Source organism: Humulus lupulus, chromosome 5, assembly GCF_963169125.1.
Source record: "Humulus lupulus chromosome 5, drHumLupu1.1, whole genome shotgun sequence".
Taxonomy (NCBI): Eukaryota; Viridiplantae; Streptophyta; class Magnoliopsida; order Rosales; family Cannabaceae; genus Humulus; species Humulus lupulus.
In genome coordinates, this window is record NC_084797.1 from 113,733,055 (window position 1) to 113,752,195 (window position 19,141).

Below are 19,141 nucleotides of genomic sequence, written 5' to 3' on the forward strand. Positions count from 1 at the left end.
CAGAAGGGAGGGCCATGACCTAAGATTGTTCCTGTACTCCTCAAAAAAGGCTGACCTAAAGGCCAGGGTATTATCTACTACTACAGTACCCCTAGGGCGACCCATGTCATAATGCAACATGAGCTGGTCAACACACTGGAGTAGAGTGATATTGCGATCTGGGTCGTTTTGGTGGCAGTCAACGAGTTGCCTGGGGTTGAACCTAGCAAGCCGCAGGTCTGCGGCGGCCCTATCTAAGTCCCTAAATAAGTAAGGGTTACCTTGGCCGGAGGGGCCGGCTGCTGCCCCAGACTGGGTACCCTCCGCGTTGACCTCAAGAGCCCGCTTTCGGCGCATGAGGGGGACCTCGTCCTCATCCGCGGCCTTCTCCTCGGGGATGGGCGCCATCTCGCAAGCAGCAGGGATGGTCTGCGACCTCCTCAAAGCCAGAGTCTGTCCTGGGGAAATTAACTTACACACCAGCATCGTCTCATCAGACATGAGCTGGCGGTATTCTTTTTCACTTGGGGGGAGCCCCGCCAAGGTTCCGTACTGACCCCCAAGGGTCACCGATTAGCCGCCCTCGCGAAAATAGCTGCACGATAGTTTTCAAGTCAGCAACGAATGGAAAGAGACTAATCAGTGACAAGCTAGCGAGCTAAAGTTAAAAAGGAACTTACGAGGACGGTTGAAGAAATGCTATCCACAGTTGCGAAACCCCATTGACATGAAGAATTGATCCTTGAAGTCATTGGGGTGGCTAGGAACCTCGATGACCGCAGCCGAATTGGGAAAATGGGTTAGGTAGTAGAACCGTCACCTCGCCCTCGTTGGTCCGGGCTGGCTTTGAGGCAGAAGAAGTAGAGGATGTCCGCCGGCATGGGGACCTCCCATTCCTGCTTCAGGAACAAGTACTTCAACCCCGCTAACAGACGGTTAGAGATAGGGGGGAGCTGAAAGGGGGCCAAATTCACGAAATTTAAGAAGTCCGTGAAGTACTGGTCCAAGGGGAGAAAGGCCCCAGCCTTGAACTGTTCGTCGCTCCATGCTGTGAACTCCTCATCGAGCGGTGCGCAGCTCCGCTCGCCCTCCAGGGGAGGACAGGCAGCCAGGGCGCCCTTCCCTATCTCGATGTTGTGTGAGAGCATGATTTTGTTGACTTTCCCCTGGGTTGTGACCTTCGAGACAATCCTCTCGGTGTCAAAGAAGGCGTCAGGTTCCACCTCGACCTCATTCTCCACGGTGGGACAAAAGTGAGGAATTGGGGAGTCTGTTGCCACCTCTTTCCCTTTACTGGCATGCTGGGAGGACGAGCTTCCAGCACTCTTCTTGGATGCGCTCTTCTTGGGTCCCATCTGGTCGCTTAGCGAACAAAGAAGAAAGTTTTGAAAAGGTGACCTAAGCATAAGAAAAAATCCAGCGTGAAGAATGGTTTCCTTTACACGGGCTGAGGTAATCTCAGGCCGCGGCGAGTGAAACCACGCGGTTTTATGAATGCGCGCCTATGCTCCCAACGGGTCCCCGATTGCTCGGGATCCGTGTGTCAGGTGGGTCAGGATAAAGTTTTCCTTGGAAGGAAAGTTTCGAAAGGCAAAACCGCTTGTGAAGCATGTCTCCTAAGATACCCGGTTTTTTCACCCTAGAAACTTGTTGTTCCAAACAGGCATAAAATTTTTTACCCAGAAAATCACCCCAGAACTTTGTCCTATGAGTCATGTTCCTAAGCATTCTCTGTACTACGGTCGAAACCCCTAGGATAAAAACCTACGCACAAAATACCAGCAAAGAAAAACAACCTACTGCATGCGGCTAAGAAGGAAGTTCACCTACGCAAAGAAAAAGGGAAACATTTAAAGCATACAACAAACAGAGGACTTACATAAGTTTTTTGCTGCGTAAAGACTGAAAAAAGCATCGGGGTTGGGATTCTGGTGGAATCCTTGGAACCAGAATCATGAAAGATCCCTCGTGTCTAAAACTCAGGAACGTCTGGAACAGTGACCGAAAGAAAGAAAGGGTTTTGAGACTGAGAAGAGAGAAGAAAGAAGATGAGAAAAAATTTCAAATAAAAAGGTGGCCAACCTTGTATATACATAAAAGGCAAAAGAATGAGGGTCGTTCGATTGTCTTGATGTGGGATGCGAGGATCACAACTCGAAAGACGAAACGACGGTCGAAGATAGGCTAGGCCATTTAATGCGGTTCTCGAAAGACGGACAGTCACCAACCACGATGCTCCACGTATCCGACACCAGCGTAATGGGCGGGATATGAAGAGTCAACAAGGAAACCTAAAAGCCCCCACTGTGGCCACAAATGACGTCATATGCCACGAGCAGGGCTTGGGGGGAAAATGTACGCCCTAAATATCCACGGGTTATTAGCAAGCTGGAAATGGGCATAATCCTGTCAACCACGTGGAAGCTCCTACCCGGAGCTGCTATTACAAATCTCTACCTCTTTAGCTCGAGGTAGCCAATGGTTTAGTAAGAATACTCAGGGATCAGGTCAGCAGTGTGGACACCACGACCTGAGACTACGTCAAGCTCGGGGTACAAGCTGGAGCTGACACGTCCGACCCTTTATAAAGTCAACCACGCAATGTAAATATGTGCATATCAGACATCACGTGTCTACTCCATTCCTGAAATCTCGGACACGCAGCTTAAACGTGTGTGTTCAGGCACCCCACGACTGGTTTGGGCCATGCGGCCCATTATCCCCCTTACCTATTGATTAGACCACACTTCAATGTCAGGTTTTAGGAATTAATCATTAATGTCATAGAAGTAACATGATGGGTAAAAAGGTCACGGGATGACCCCCTTTACCAACACCCAGGTGTCCTCTCCCTATAAATATGGAGACCCTGGGTGTTGCAAAGGGTTGGCTTCTAATTTGTAAAGAAATATCCTGTAAGGAATATCAAAGATATATCAATAATATTGGCTGGTGGACTAGAAGGATTTTAACCTTTGAACCACCTAAAAAAGTATTCGAGTTATAATCTTCCTTTGTGATCATTCGTCTATTACGGTTCATCATTTAGCACTAATCTCTCTCCTTATTCATATAATTATCTGCTGCCGAAGAACCGCGTCAACACTATGCTCTTTTGTCTTAATTAGTGCTAATTTATTCTTTATATTGTGCATTATGTAATTTTGTATTTTTTATATTAAATTTGCATTTTAAAATCATTATTCTTTCCTTATAAAGTTAATTTTAGTTTATTATAATTGTTTATATAATAATATTTCCATTAATTAATTAAATAATAATAAAATGAAACAAATAAGGAGCATATTATAGATGTTTATATATTTATGTTAGCGTATATGATAAATATAATATAATTTATGTTTCGCGTCATCAATGTATGTAAATGGTATTTAAATTTCAAAGTATTACTTTTTTTTATTTATATATTTGATTTTCGTTTATTATCTTTGTGAGTGTATATATGAAGTATAATGTATGGCATTTAAATTTTAAATTATTACTTTTTTTAATTATATATTTGATTTTTTTAATTAATTAAGATTACATCTAATGAAATGTATATATATATATGGAAGACTTCTCACTGGTTACTACCCGTAGATGGGTACTAACAAGTATAATTTTATAGTATATATAAATATTTATATCAATAATCTCTATATATCTGACATGTAAACACAACGTTGATATATATATATATATACATGACTACCTGACATATATATAAAATACAATAATATTTTAAAAGAAATTAATAATAGAAATAAAATAAAAATAGAAAAAATCATAGTGTAGATAGTAATATACATGCATCAAAAGAGTTTCAATAACTTGATAAAAATTAAACTATCACAGAAATTTATAAGATAAAAAAATAATATGTATGTCTTTATTATTTTTAAATAAATATCATTTAATTATATAAATTATCATAAAATATCTTTAAAATATTATATTTTAATTAATTAATTAATTTTTGTTTAAATTTATGTATGTTCTAGTTTTTTTTAATTTGGCAGTGACAACACAATATATATTATATCTTTAATATAATATTAAGTTTAAGTTTAATTAAATTTTATTTAAGTTATTAAATATATAGTTTTATTATTTTTAAATAAATATCATTTTAAAATATCTTAAAAATATCATATTTTTATTTGTTTAATTATTTATTTATTTTATTTTATTTACATTTATGTCATGTTTACAATCTATCGCTAAATATAAGAATATTCTGTTAAAGTTAACGGAGAAAAAACTAATAAACTGTTAAAATTAAGATTTTCCGTTATCTACGTACTTTTTATATATAATAGATATGAAGATACAAATAAAATGACCAATGAATAGTAACTTGACTTATGAGTGTGTACTTCATTCACACTTTTATATAAATGTTATAGATTTAAAAAACTAAAATCTCACACTCAAATCTACATCTCCAATAAACAAGAACATTGTTACATTATTTTGTAAAGAAACAAAGAATAATTTTTGTTCTTTTTATTACAGTAAGCCGAATAGAATTATAAATATAGTAAAAAAGATGTCATATATTATTAGTCTAATAAGTTTGATAACTGAAAGACCAAAATTGTACATGCTTTTTTATAAGGCTTCTCACATTATGTTTTTAAAAAATGATCTAACATAAAAAAAAATGGACGTGATTAAAAACAAAAACGATACTTGTTCAATTTTGTTTGGTACAGACCTCGGCTCTAGCCCCAACTCGACATCCAACCCCAGCTACAGCTCCGACCCAACCTTAAACCTAGGGTTGTCAATTCGTGTTATCGTTTCAACCCATTTATAACCGTGTTCGTGTCGTGTTACCTGTTTATGACCCGTTTAATGAAAATCGTCATTTTGATCGGTATGTCAAAAATTAATTAATTAATATAATGTTTAATTTGGTTGAATTCTATGAAATAGTTCTCACAAAAAAGCTAAATTAGCTCGTGAAGTTTATGCTTGTCATTTTATTTATATGAAAATGATTAAACAAAATTTGTACAAATATTTATTTTATATATTTTATTAAATTTTGTAGTTAATCGTGTCAATTCGTGTTGATTCGTGTTAATTAATCGTGTCGTGTTATCGTATCGTGACCTGTTTTGCCAGCCCTATCGTATCGTGTCAATGATAACTAAACCCCTAGCCCCGGCTTCCGGCCTCGACCCGATCCCCGAACCTAGCCCTGACCCTGAACACGGCTCCCAGCCCCGGCCCTGACCGGGCCCCTGCTCCAATCCCCGTCCTTCACTCCCAGCCCTGACCCTTAACCTCGTACTCGGCCTAGGCCTGACCGTGGCCCCAACCCTAAACCCTAACCCTAACCCCAACCCTAAAACCTGGCCCTAACCCCTAACCCTGGGCCTAGACCCTGAGCCCCGACCCTTAACGCATCCCCAGCCCCGACCCCGACGCTAAACTCGAACCCTGACCTCAGCCTCAAACTCCAAACCCCGACCCCGAACCCCAACCCATGGCCCTAACCCAGACTCTGAATCTACAACCCTGACCCAAACCCCAACCAAGACCCTGACCTCGATCCTAACCCTGAACCCTGTTGGCAATAAATGAAATAATATCAGGGACGTAGCGGAAGGTGGGGAAGGGGGATTTTAAAAATCATTAATACCAGCAAGGATCAATACATATATTAGTACATTAAATCAACACATACAAGGGAAAAGAGATTACCTCTTGGAGCCTATCAAGATTAGTATAATCAACTATCTTCCTATCAAATGAAGACTCACACCTTAGAATCTCCATGCACTCTCTACAGTTCTTTTTCTGTTGCCTTTTAATTCTATGTTATTTTTAATTGTTGTTTATGTTTAGAATGACAATGTTGAAATAAATCTTTATTATGATTTTTAATGGATTATCTTGAACTCCTTTGATGAGCTAATGCAATATTAGGATTTTTCTTCTTGGTCTATTCGGCTTGTCTTAATCTATTTTAATACATGAAATGTGATTAGCCCTCTTATTTCATTATCTATTTGTGCTTGAATTGAAATTTTGAAAAGTGAAATTTAAACAAGCTTTGATTAAAACAACATAGATTTAACCTAGAACAAAAGTATCTAGGTTATTTGTGTAGCGTCTAGGTTTTGGATTCATTTCCTCCTAATTGTTAAATTTATCATAGAAATATAGAAAGTACACAATTAGGTTGAGTTTTGTAATTCCTAATCCGATTATAAATTGTTTTGACTACTTGTTAGCTTAATAAGAAAAAGAGATTTTTAATATTGTTTTAGTGATTGATAGGAGGGATTGTAGATGAAATTAAAACCCCTAATTGTTTAAATCCTTGGAATATTATTCTTGTTTATGTTCTTACAATCCTACATTATTTTTAGTAGCTTTATTGTTTTTAATTTTTATGATATAAAACTAATTTTCGTTAACCAAATAGAAACTAAGAATTATCTATCTGGTAATTGATAATTCAGTCCTTGTGGGATGATACTTGGTCTTACCAAGAAATTATTACAAATTGTGACTATATGCACTTGCATAGCTTTAATTTTCGCAACAGGTTTTTGGAGTCGTTGCTGGGGATTTGATATTATCAATATCAAAGTAATTAATTTTATTTCTAATTTGGTTGTTCTTTGAACTATTTCAAACTTGTTGTGCGTGCATTCTTGACCATTTTTTTCAAGTAGTCCTCCTATATGTGTAGCGGAAGAGGAGCAGATAGCCTTGTTCCTATTAATCTTGAGATTGAGAAATCGTGCAGGAAGAAGTGGTTATGGAAACTCTTCAAAACAATGATGGGTTGAATGGAGGGGTGCCAAAAGTGGTGCAAGGACAAGCTCAGAATGTCGCTGTGAGAAGCATACGGGATTATGTTCTCCCAACTATTACGAGAGTGCAAACATATATAAGACCACCAGCTGTGGAGGCTAATAACTTTGAGATTAAGCTGATGATCTTACAAATGGTGCAGTTCACCTTGAAATTTGGTGGCTTACCCTTAGAAGATCCTTACATGCACTTAGCTAACTTTCTGGAGCTATGTGCAACATTCAAGCATAATGGGTAGAGCGACGATGCAATCAGGTTGAGGCTATTCCCATTTTCTCTACAGGATAGAGCTAAAAAAATTTTGAACTCCCTTCAATCCAATTCTACAAATACTTGGGAGGATTTGGCTCAAAAATTCATTGCCAAGTTCTTTCCTCCATCAAAGGCAGCAAAGTTGAAGGGAGAGATTAATAATTTATATTAGATGGAGAGGGAGTCTTTGTATGATGCATGGGAGCATTTTAAGTAGTTGTTGAGAAAATGCCCCCATCATAATATTGAGAAGTGGATGCTGGTCCATAATTTTTATAATGGGTTATGTGGTACTACTCGTACCATAATTGATATTGCAGCTGGTGGGGCATTCATGAGTAAGAGTGCCAATGAAGCATATGAATTGATAAAAGACATGGCCACCAAGAACCACCAATGGTCTGATGAGAGGTTAACCGGTCATAGAAAGGTTGTCGAAGTTCAAGAACTTGATGCCATCACTGCCTTGACTACTCAGGTTGCTTCCTTGACAAAACAGTTGCAATAGAATATTGTGTCTGGTAATGCCATTCAGATGCCAGCATGTTGTGAAATTTGTGGTGGTCCTTAGAGGCTACACAAGAACAACCTAGATAAACAGTTTGCAAATTTTTTGGAGGTCTTTAATAAACTGCATATCAATATCCCCTCGCAGAAGTGCTTGAGCAGATGCCATTATCAAAAAAGAAAGGAAGTTGGAGGAATACGAGATAGTTGCACTTACTAATGAGTGCAGTGCAATATTGCCAAAGAAATTACCACCAAAGCTTAAAGATCCTTGTAGTTTCACTATTCCATTCTCTATAGGGGGTTCAGTGGTGACAAAGGCTTTATGTCATTTAGGGGATAGTGTGAATCCAATGCCTCTATCGATCTTCCACAAGTTGAAATTGGGATAAGCTCGCCCTACTACCGTATCCCTACAAATGGTGGATCGTTCAGTAAAGCACCCAAGAGGTATTATTGAGGATGTATTGGTGAAAGCGGACAAATTCATCTTTTTTGCAGAATTTATTATTCTTGATATGGAGGAAGATGGAAATATTCCAATTACTCTTGGGAGGCCATTTTTAGCTATCGGAATAGTGCTAATTGATGTACAAAAAGGGGACTAGAAGTTGCGCGTGCAACAAGATGAGATAACACTTAATGTTTTTGTAGCAACTAAAATTCCAACTTGTTGTAAAGTGGATGTGATAACAGAAGGTGGAAGTTACCAAGAGAAAGGTCATTGCTCAAGTTGGCAGACGAACAATGCGACATCGTTTGAAAAGGTTCATTAGTTGGAAAGCTCAACTGTTACATGAGCGATGGAAAGTCCCACCACTTTGCAATATCAAGAAACGAGCGTCTTCTTATGATACTATGGCTTTCATGGACTTGAGAGGTGCCTTGGATCCGAGTTGAATTTAATAAGAAGGTCGGCGTCCGACTAAATGACATTAACTACAGTGCATTCAGGAGGCATCCCAATGGTTACTTTGAATTTTGCTTTAGTTTTTATTTTTATTTTTGAACAATTTGAATTTTGTGAACTATTTGTTTGTTGTTTTTATTTTCTTATTTTTTTAGGTTTAATATGTATTATGTAATTTTTCTTCTATTTTTTAAAACCGTGAAAAACAAGAAAAAATAAATAAATAAATCGAAGAATGTTGCTCCAGGGGAAAGTGCATAGGCGTTGCATAAGAAGCGCCCCTGCACTGGTAAAATTAGAGAATCTCAGCCACCTCCACCGCCACCACCCTTTTGATGTGCATTTGCTTCCCGGTAAGTCTTCTTCGCTTTGCTTCTATTTTGAACATTGGGAACAATGTGTCAATTAAGTTTAGGGGAGGATTCTTATTATTTTGTGTTTTATTTACTATGTTGTTATATCTAGGATGTTTAGAGTGTCGTGTTTGTTGAATCAAGTTGATAATGATATCCGATGAGATTGAGTGAATACAGTGTGATATACCTTGATAGAACTGAAAGTTGTGCTATGGAAAAAATTTGTGCGCTTAGGTTTGATATTTCTTGAGTTTACTTGTGGTTCTTATTAAAGATGAACACACGATCATTATAGTTGAATTTCTTGTACTCAATGGTGTGGTTTATGCATTGCTGAATCTTTGGTTTGAGGAAACATGTTGGAAAATTCTAGAACTTGCTTGTTTACTATTCGAGACGAAATTTTTGAGACATTGCATGCTTAGGAAGATTATTAAGGAATTTTGTTGGAATGTTTGAGCCTTTTGAGCCGACCTTTACAATTTGATATCCATAGTTAACCCGTTTGAGCTTTAAATTAACTTTTTCATTGTTTTTACCATGTTTTGAGCTTCATCAACCTCAGTTATATCCTTTCTCGTTGACTACCATGAGTATATAATATGTAATTGGGGAAGTAATGTGTTGGGAATGGTTTGTAGAGAGAGAGAATAAAAGAAATATATATTATATTTCAATGTTACTTCCTGTGAGTAATAAAGAAATAAGTTTGGGGGAAGTATACATCTTCTGAAAGAAAAAAAACACAAACAAAAGAAAGGAAAAGAAAAAGAAAAATATATATATTTGGTTGAGTTACGATAAATCTCTCTCAAGCAATGAACAAGAGGAAACGAAGGGTTGATTGTGGAATATAAAGTTGTATATTGGTTTTATTGGTTTATATACTTGTGGTAGGTTGATCTTAAATGAATTTTTCATCCACCTTCACCTAAGTCGTTCGTGATAACCTTGAAAAGACCTTGTGATTCTTGAGCATGTTTTAGCCTAAATTAGTGGAGAATAGAAAGTTTGCAAGCTTATTGGATTATGGACTCAATAGACTGCTGGTGTAAATTCGGTTTGTGTAAACTGAGTTGAGTACTTGTTTATTCATTAATCATGATTTTATTGTCATATGTATTGATGCTTCTAATTGAATTTGAGAAATATTTGACTTGAAATTCTGGATTGTAAAATGATGGCTATAATGTTCTAAGGATGATATTGCATGGTATTCATGATTTTTTAGGCTAGATCAATTGTTATTGACTTGATTCATTTTAGAGTTTGTTTGTGTTTTTCATATAGTGTATAGAGTTCTTTACTCGAGGGCGAGTAAACGTTAAGTTTGCGGGAGTTTGTTGAGTCTAGTTTTGTGTTGTGTTTAGGTCGTGTTTTAGGTAGTTTTTATTAAGTTTCTCTATTGTTTAGTGCAGTATTATGCTTTTTTTTGTTAGTCTTCAGGTTTTAACTTATAAATAAAGGAAAATAACAATTGGAGAAAATTGGCAAAAAAATGCTTTTTGGTGTTGTTTCCGCATTAGGATGGATCTTTGAGTCATTTAACAGCTTCGGTGAATTTTTGGAATAAAAAATGTAAAAATTGGGAAAGTTCTTAAGGGTTGCAGCACTACAGTGTTGAGCTGCGGCCAAGTCCAAGGCAGAAAGCTTATCTTATTTTCAAGGGTCTACACGGGTCGCGACGCAAGGATGAAGAGCCACGACACTAAAGGCTTTGTCTGCCCAAAAATTGACCCAGAGCCACGACCTTGAAAAGCTTGGGTTGCGGCCCGCCTGACGTCCACGCGAAGCCCAAATTGACACAAGCTGCGAGACTTGAAGTTCTAAGTCGCGGCCCGCATTGCTTCTGAAGAGAAAACTAGATTTTAATCCTAATTTCGAAAGGGAGAGGCAGATAGAAGAGAGAGGAAGAAGAACTCGGAAGCAAGGAACACACCGTGGAGCATCTCCATTCACTCTCTATAGTTCTTTTTCTATTTCCTTTTAATTCTATATTATTTTTAATTTTTGTTTATGTTTAGAATGACAATGTCGAAGTAAATCTTTATTAGGGTTTTTAATGGATTCTCTTGAACTCCTTTGATGAACTAGTGCAATATCAGGATTTTTCTTCTTCATCTATTAAGCCTGTCTCAATCTATTTTAATGCATGAAATGTGATTGGCCATCTTATTTCATTATCTATTTGTGTTTGAATTGAAATTCTGAAAGGTAAAATTGAAACAAGTTTTGATTGAAACAACATAGATTTAACCTAGAACGAAAGTATCTAGGTTATTTGTGTAGCGACAGGTTGTGAATTCATTGCCTCCTAATTGTTGAATTTATCATAGAAATATAGAAAAGTTCACAATTAGGTTGAGTTTTATAATTCCTAATTCGATTATAAAATACTTTGACAACTTGTTAGCTTGATAAGAAGAAGAGTTTTTTAATATTGTGTTAGTGATTGATAGGAGGGATTGTAGATGAAGTTAAAACCCCTAATTATTTAAGTCCTTGGAATTTTATTCTTGTTTATGTTCTTACAATCTTGCATTGTTTTTAGTAGCATTGTTGTTTTTAATTATCATGATTCAAAACCAATTTTTGTTAGCCAAATAGAAACTCATAATTAATTATCAACTAATTCATAATTCAATCCTTGTGGGACGATACTTGTTCTTACCAAGAAATTATTACAAATTGCGACTATGTGAACTTTCTTAGCTTCAATTTTCACAACATCAGCCTAGGCAACAGTGTGACCCTTACGCTATTACTTATAATGAAGGGTGGAAGGTGTTGTATCCCAAAAATACGAGTTGAATTACTTTGCACGAGGTACAGTTGGAAGAAAAGCATATGAAGGAAGCGTACATATAGAGCATCTTGCTAAACTCTGGAATGAGCAGCTCGAGTCAACTTGAGAGCTTACGACAACCAGATAGTCTCTAGATTTCTTCTTGCACCAACAACTCAGTTCGAGATGCACCGCCCTGATCGTCTTTGTAAAACCCTGACCATGACCTGTGTCAATTCAAATTAGTCTTACGACATCCAGCTCGGAGGAAGTGTTCAGCACGAGGAAGCCTGTTCATGACGCACAGTGAAGGATCCCAAAAGACTCAGAGATTGTTTATACACCTCATAAAGGCCCAAATTTTATTATGTATTTATTACCCGATATAACGGATATAAATTTGATAGGCAATCATATATTTATGTAAATGGTAAGTTTTTACCGTGTTTTTTAGAAACTATAAATATATCGAGAAACAAGAGCTAGTAAGAAAAGAAGGAGATAAACAAGATCAAGGTTTTTTACACAGTTGGGGCGTTAATGAGCCTTAGTCCATGAGTCACTTGTATTGATCTTTAGAGAGTTTATCAATGGAGGTTTTCAGCAAGTTCAATGGTCATATTTATAGGTGGCCATTTAGCTTGGGTCGAACTAATCTAGGCCCAATAAGGATATAAACATAATTTCTCTCTAATGGAGCTATAATACAAGTGTACAACGTGATTACATATTGATTTAGTCTAGGCCCATTGGGTGGGTTTAAGCGTGGTAGAGCATTACATCTGCCCTTTGTATGTTAAGACGGACTAATGCTCATGAGCTATCAAGGGGTTCTTGGGACAGGATCTATCAGGATAGTGGCAGTAACAATCCCTAGGAACATTGTACATTCAGTGCATACCCCTTTTGCAGGTTAGTTGAGGAGACCAACTGCCAGATTTCTCAGGGACACGTCAACTACATGGAGAATTGGTCTTGTTCTACCAGGACACATGGTCCGGGTTCTTTTACCAAGGTTCAGGTTCATTTATCAGGACAGACATCAGTTCGCGATGACAGACCAAAGGACGTATCCTGATAGTGGGTTGAAATGCGAGGATGGACCCAAAAGCTCTATCCGGATCCCACATGGCGAGATCTGGCCCTTCGACAGGGACCTCCACTGCAACGATTTACTTCTCGGAGGATGGAGGTTGCAGGCACTAATGAAGTTGGTCTGGGCCTTCATCTCAGGTCCGTGTTTTCATTACACCAGGATTATTCACCAGTCATTAGACCTAGGCTGGGTCTGAGCCTTTAGGCCTCTGGTTGCTCACTGTTCGTTGGGCCATGGCCTCTCTTTAGAATTCATGAGGCCCACTTGACAATGCCACGTGTTCTTGGTGGAAAATTTGGACAACATTAATCCCCCAAGTCTTCGTCCGTGTTTGCGCAATGGAGACTTGCCTCTTTGTCTCGAGTCATTTACCTAAGGCTCGGTTCATTTACTTGGGGGCCAACTTATTAATCCCCTACCTTTCGAATTCCCACTTACCTAGGCACATGTCTCCAGGTAAATGGTACGTTGGTACCACTTGCACCCACAAATCGTGGGGAAAATCCTTTGTGGTCCTGGGTGACTAAAGGATGTCAGCGCGTTTTCTGAAGTGTCCCATCTAGGTGAAAAGGCGCTTTTAGCACTTGAGTGGACTATTTTATGTACAAGCTTCATCCGGAACCATCAGATGTGCTTTTCTTGGGATATTCAATTTGAGTCATTGGATGAGAAAGGTGCGGATCATGGATTGACGAATCGACGTTTTAGCACTTGATTGGGCTAATTAATGTACCTGCGTTATCCGGAACCGTCAGATGTGTTTTCCTAGGGGTATTCAGGCAAGCCGCTCGATTGGAAAGGTGCATATGGCAGATTTCTTTCCTATAAATACGCCAGTGAGCTCATTTCCTCATTTTTTACTGATCATGAATTTACGAACCAGAGAGTAGAGAGAAAAGACCTTGAATGTCTAAAATCGCAGACAAAATATTCCAACGTTTACTGCATTTTTGAGCCAACCTATTTCCATCAAACTCTCCCTTTGTTCATCGAGACGACAACTTCAACCCAGAGGATCCTTCCAAGAACATCGACGAGCTGTTCTACCGACTTCTCAAGTTCAAGATTGAGTTTCGACCCACGTTCCTACGGTTTCACCAACGAATCTCCAGTAAGTTTCATAGACACTTCTTTGTTTTCCCTTAATATTTTCTATTATCATATTGCCTCCGCGATCATGTGACTTTTAGGGTCGTGACCACTGTGTAGGGTGATTCTAGGTAGTGATGAATAATAGAGAACTTTCTAGGTAGAATTTCTTTCGGAAGATATATTGTGATTAATGGAGCAGGCTGGACCGCTTTGAACCGATGAACCCGAATGCCTTAGAACTGCCTGCATGAATTAGTTTCCCTTTGCAAAGTTATCTTGCTTTTAGTTCCCTACTTATGCTCCTCGGACCTTAATTGTTCCCAGAGCAATGTCCGGATGGGACCTCTCCAAGAAGTTTAGGATAATCCCCGTGCCTTAACCATTCTTCTTCGGTTTTGGTGCCACTGCTTGGTTATTGTTTTTCTTGTCACTTCCAGGTCTTCGATCATGGCTCATGTCTTCACACTTTACCTGGAGGATTCTGTAAATGCGGGCCCAAGCATCCTGGAAAGGCCCAAGCTTCCAACCAGCAACACGTGGGAAATGGATATGGAGACAAACGAGTTCCAGACCAACCAGATGCTGAATGAGTTGGAGAAAGCCTTTGGGGTAAAGTCGACTCCAGGACTCTTCTTCACCAGGCTAGCCCAGAAGGAGGAAAAGGCCCACATTTGAGTGGGTGCATTTGGGGCCAGGAGCACAGGCCACATTAGTCCGGGGGCTAGTCTTTTGCTTCACGATTATTTCGCTCGATTTCTCTGGTTCGTGGGGATCGCGTCGTTCCAACTCCGACCCCAGGAGTACAAGTTGCTCGCGGGGTGGCATGTGTTATGCGCCTGGAAGGTGATGGCGGAGCCCACCTTCGTCGAGGTGCTATATTACTATCGGTTAGAGTCGCAGCTGAACTCCAAGGATAAGACACGGGATGGCTTTTACATACTGAAGAGTCATAATGTAAGTCTGACTCCTTCCAGTACCTAGTTTCACCCCCCGAATGTCAGACATTATTGGTTTATAACATCCGGGAACCTCCTTGAGAAGAATCTCACTTTAGTGTTGAACTTTCAGCATATGGGTAAGTTTTTCTTTCCCATTCTATTCTTCATCTTTCCCTTTATTTTATCTTTCATCAGATATTCACGTTCCTTTGAACAGGTCTGTATGCTCAGACCCGGATGACTAAGTTCATCTTTGACCGGAAGAAAAAATATGCCACCTTCAGTGCCGAAGATCTGGACGTGGGGAGGTTAGTGAGCACGGAGAATCTTTGGCTGGCCGAGTAGCTTGCAGCCCATCAATCAATAGACATCCCCAATCTTCAGGGACTACAATGTGAGAGGGACCCTACTCTGAGGGAAGAGTTGGCCCTCATTCATATTGAGGTTGTGGAGGCCACAGTCGCGACAGACGCAGAGCGGTTCAAGGCAGAACGTGCGCACTTTATGGAGAGGGCCAAGTCCAAGGAACTAGATGCCTTGATGGAGGGGAGGCAACCCAATACTAGAAATCCTGTAGCCAGCATCTTGGGGCATGGTAAAACGCCTCCATTTTTAACTTATACTCCTCATACTGAGGGATTGTTAGGAATGGGCAATACAACCGGGACTATTTAACCGGGACTGCCAACAACATGGGGCTTCCTTGCCCCATTGTCGTAGACATGCTTACCCTCATGCATGGATCTTGGATCCTTAAATATGATAGCTTTTTTTCCCTGGATGACATGGGGGATCAGATTCATGTTTTTTTCCTAGGATAATTAAGTCGGGCTCATTCCATAGATAAGGGTTTGTCCCGTAGGACTTAGACTTCCATGTTTCTTTCTTTTGATTAGTCCTTCCATCTTTGTTACTAATTTGTATTATGTTCTTACTTCAGGTGAAACAGAGATGGCTGATCCCGTGGCCAAGATGAAAGAAATGATTAAGGCTAGGTCTGCCAAGGCCAAGGCGCAAACAAAGAAGGCTGCCAAGGGCTCGACCAAGACGAGGATCATCGATTTGATGGTCGAGGCCATAGAACTGGCCATGGGGGCCCTAGAGGGAGAATAAGAGGAAGATGCACACTGCTGCCATGGCATCCATGGAGTGGGCCAAGACAGTGGGGGACTCCACTGTGATCGAGGCGCACTCCCCCGGAGACGGCCTTATTATTATATTTGAACTCCCAGACGCTCTTATGCTCCCCATTAACCTGACTCTTCCTGGGGAAGGGGAGTCAGTCTTCCTAGAGTAGAGGATGGGCATGGTGTCCCGGGCTTGGGAAAAGGGCCGTGACAAACGGGACGAGGTGGCCTAGGCTTTGACTACTTGTTGGAACGTGGAGTTTTCCGGGCGTCTCGAGGCGTTCAACGCTCCCCAGCAAATCTTGGATCGGTTGGGAGCCAAACTTGGATTTCATCCTAAGTTAGGGCAAGACTTCTGTAGCACCCACATTATTTTGATATAATATAGCCAATAATCACATGATTGCATTGCATTACATATCATACAATATGTATAATTTAAACATATGCATATTCTTATAAGTGTTTTCATGTATAAGTATAAAAGTTGTGTATGTGATGTCTATATGTATGCTCAATATTATTAACCTTGTGGAATTTGAGTTGTCTTTTATGGGTGTTTGATGTGCTCAAGATATAAGAAATTATGAAAAATATGGACAAGGCATGGAATTAAGTGGTGAAAGTGAGATATAGAAGGCAAAATAGGTTAAGTAGTGAAAAATAGTACAATGTCGATTACTAGTATTTCGGTGTAAAATTGAGTATTTATGGATTTACCAAATGTAATCGAGGTATGATTAAGGTCTCATTGATGATGTAAAAATGGTTTTAGAACCATTAGATCAATTCTTGATGGGAGGTATACATAATCAGTGGTATTGATGCAAAGTCAAAACGAGCTTAGCATAAGTGCGCTACGCTCGATCGGGTAAGCATAACTATTGGGTATGAAGTCATATGGACATAAGGTTTGGTGTGAGTGTTTTACACATAAGGATAATAGACCTAGCAGATTATTAAGTCGAAATTACTGAAGTGATAAGGTTTTCATAAGTCAAAAGGTGAAATGATGAGATGAAAGGTGTCAAATTTTGATACAATAAGGCTAAATCATTGAAAATAAGGAATTTTCATCAACCTTATCACTTTTCACGACCATTAATCTGAAAAAAAGAGAGAAAATAAAACCAAAAACCATTTCTTGGCTGGTTTGAAGAAATTCTAAGGAGATCCAAGTGAAAGCAAAGCCAAAGAAGTAGATTAAGCTTAGTTCTAGCCTTTTTATGGTAAGTTCTTGTACTTGGAAGTTAAACCATGTTTTTGAATTTTTCTGAGAGCTTATCTATGGTATTTTATCTTTTCTAAGATATTTCTTGGTGGTTTCCAAGTGGCTTGAGGTTTAGAAAAGCTTGAAGAGATTGTTTTCGCTGAAAGTTGCTTGGTAACTGAAATTTTGTGTTTTATGAGGTTTTTGGGGTTCTTGGAGTACAAGCTGATTTTTGGTAATTTGATTGAGTTTATAAGAGAGTATATATGTTTATAAATGTTTGAATAGATGTGGAGACTCATTTAATTTAGGTGATGATCTAGGAAATTAGAATTTTATCAAAATCGGTATATGATAACTTTATGATGAATTATGTTGGCATTTGGGATATATATGGTTATGGCAGGTTATTTGATGTTAATTATTGGTTGATTTTGATATTTGAGGATAGCTAAAATTAAGGGGAAACTCTGTCAAAATTTCTCCAAATGTCTAAGATAAATCTAATGCTCGATCTAGGTGGTTTAAGGCATTTTAGGCATGTTTTGGGTATGAAATTTGATATGATGTTTTATGGGTATTTTTAAATGAGAGTTCAATGTATTACTGCCATCATTATGATGAGAAATCCATGCCATTGTCAGGATAAGCACATCAATACCTAAGACATCACTTGTTACACGGTGAAATATATTTTGGACAAAAGGTAAGTAAAGTACTCAGCTGCAACACAAGAATTACATGTTATGTGAAAGTATGCATTATATGAATATTTTGTGAGTAAGTGGTATTAACATACATTGACACTTCATCATAAATTTGTATGCATGGCATAATAGTGATATGGTAAATTATTATATGAAATAAGACCATGCATGATATTATGATGATTAATTATATGATGCCTTTGCAAGTTTTGTGCAACATAAAAGAAAGTTGTAATAAGAAGTTTAAGTTCAGTGCCACTGTTTTGAAAAGGCAAATGAAAGTGTTAATAAGTGTAGATGGAGGCCTATAGTAGGTTTATAGTGGCTGCCCAATAATTTGGGCTAGGTTTTAGTGAACCAATTATATTGTTTGCCATGTTTCCGTTTTTATTTCTCCTCCATATGAGTTATTGTTATATGTATTGACACCACAGTGTGTGGCCGCCTTAACTCTTGAGCCCGATGGGGCAACGATGGAATAAGGTCTTTAATGTGCCCTACTGTGGTGATGGCTAGCCGGAGGAGAACCCATGGGATTTTATATTGTATGTGTAACAAGCCCTGCAGGCATTGACCAATTCAAACAGTGTGCACAATATTAAGGGGCCCAAAATGTAAAAAGAAGTTGTGTATGTCTATTGATATTGGGTAAATCATTAGCATTGCATGCATTACTTTGCTTACTGAGCTTTAGGCTCACAGTTGTCTTGTGTTTCAGGTAGAGAAAGAAATGTGTGAATGACATGAGGAGAACTGAAGCATGGTCCTGACCCTGATTTGTACATATGAACATATCGACCTTTTTGTGGGTTATTTCAGTTATCAGTGAGATGTTTGTAATAAAGTGTGAAGTTATGTTTTGAAAACAAATTGGGTTATTTAATACTTATGTATAATATGTTTGAGACCCACTTTATGTTTAATGTAAATAATGTGAAATAAGTTTTCAAGTTAAAAAAAAAAAAAATGTCCAGACTTTTGCAAAAATAAATTATGATATAGTTTTAAAACGTAACACCTCAAATATGGTTTTAACTAAAATAAGTGAGGGTGTTACAACTTGGCCCTGTTCGCCGCGAACTTGCTGTCCCAAGTGGGGACCTCCATGTCCTTCCTCCGGCTCAAATGCTACGCCACCGTGGCTAGCAAAGATTCCCTCTTCATCTCTCAGGCCATCCGTCATCAGGCCACGATGGCAAGTCACTAGTTCATCTCGTTTCTATATTATTGTTATCTTTTTTTGTGTTGTTTCTAACATTGCTTTGTTCCTTGGTGCATTTATAGCTCATATGAACGCGAAATTGGTGGCCGAGATGGCCATGAAGCTGGAGACAACCTAGATGGA

At 38.6% G+C, this 19,141-nt stretch overlaps 1 long non-coding RNA gene and 1 other non-coding gene across 2 annotated transcripts; one reads left to right on the top strand and one right to left on the bottom strand.

Annotated features, from left to right (window-relative positions):
* Nucleotides 1–7,207: 7,207 nt before the first annotated feature.
* On the bottom strand, nucleotides 7,208–7,314 carry LOC133781162 (small nucleolar RNA R71). The gene has a single exon (XR_009869956.1). It is a non-coding gene; the product is annotated as a small nucleolar RNA R71 (small nucleolar RNA).
* Nucleotides 7,315–16,989: 9,675 nt separating this feature from the next.
* LOC133780555 (uncharacterized) lies at nucleotides 16,990–18,738 on the top strand. Its single transcript, XR_009869408.1, has 3 exons — nucleotides 16,990–17,108; nucleotides 17,734–17,795; nucleotides 18,515–18,738. It is a non-coding gene; the product is annotated as an uncharacterized LOC133780555 (long non-coding RNA).
* The last annotated feature ends 403 nt before the right edge of the window (nucleotides 18,739–19,141 follow it).